We start from the raw sequence: 905 nt of genomic DNA, 5'->3' as shown, positions 1-905 counted from the left end.
AGTTATTTATAATTTACATTGATGTTTTTCGAATCAAGATATCATATCGAGTTCTATTTATTGAAGCTGTCGTTGCGCGCCGTCATTTTCGCGACAGCCAATTTTCCAGGTTTATTTCCAGATATCGAGTGACACCTCTATCAAATATAAATGCTAAGAAAGATTTCTATATCTCCATTTATTAATATATATTTTTAAGATATACACGGAAAAAAGTAAACTGTAAAATTCACTCGGATTCCGGTTAATTTTTATAGTTTCAAACCGTACAGCGGACATCGAGGTGGCACGAATGTAAATATTACAAAACTTAATGTAGAAAATGTAAAAGCCACAATTTATAATTTAATACCGAAAATGTGATTAGTAGCTGTCGCTATAGTAAATAACGACTCTCTCATCTTAAAAAATTACAGTTTCAAACAGTAAAAATTACCGTTTCAATATATAGTCTATACTATGAGAAGGGGAAGGTCTCACACTCGGAGAATTTAGCATTTGAAACAGTAAAAATTCTACTCTTAAAATATATATTTTATGTCCAAGCAAATCAATAATTATAGTTTGATTTTTAGCGTTGCGTTTAAAATTTATCATTTTACTTTGTAAATATTGACGTTGCTTGTATAGAAAATTTAGTAACTGTAGTTTATATTTTTTACATATCATGCGATCATTATTTTTAGGTACGAAATGATAAATATCAAAATCAAAATTCTTAATTACTATTCTTTAACATTTTCGACTTTCACATAGCGAATATTACTGTTTGAAATAGTATTGTCTTCCATGTAAGTAATAAATTGGAGCATTTATATGATAAATCTTATAAAGTGATTGTTAAAATCACGACTTTACTGTTTGAAATGGTAATTTTTTCCAGTTGATCCTTACTTATTATTAAC

The sequence above is a fragment of the Cotesia glomerata genome, linkage group LG6, assembly GCF_020080835.1.
Source record: "Cotesia glomerata isolate CgM1 linkage group LG6, MPM_Cglom_v2.3, whole genome shotgun sequence".
Lineage (NCBI taxonomy): Eukaryota > Metazoa > Arthropoda > Insecta > Hymenoptera > Braconidae > Cotesia > Cotesia glomerata.
Note: the sequence above shows the minus strand (reverse complement) of the source record.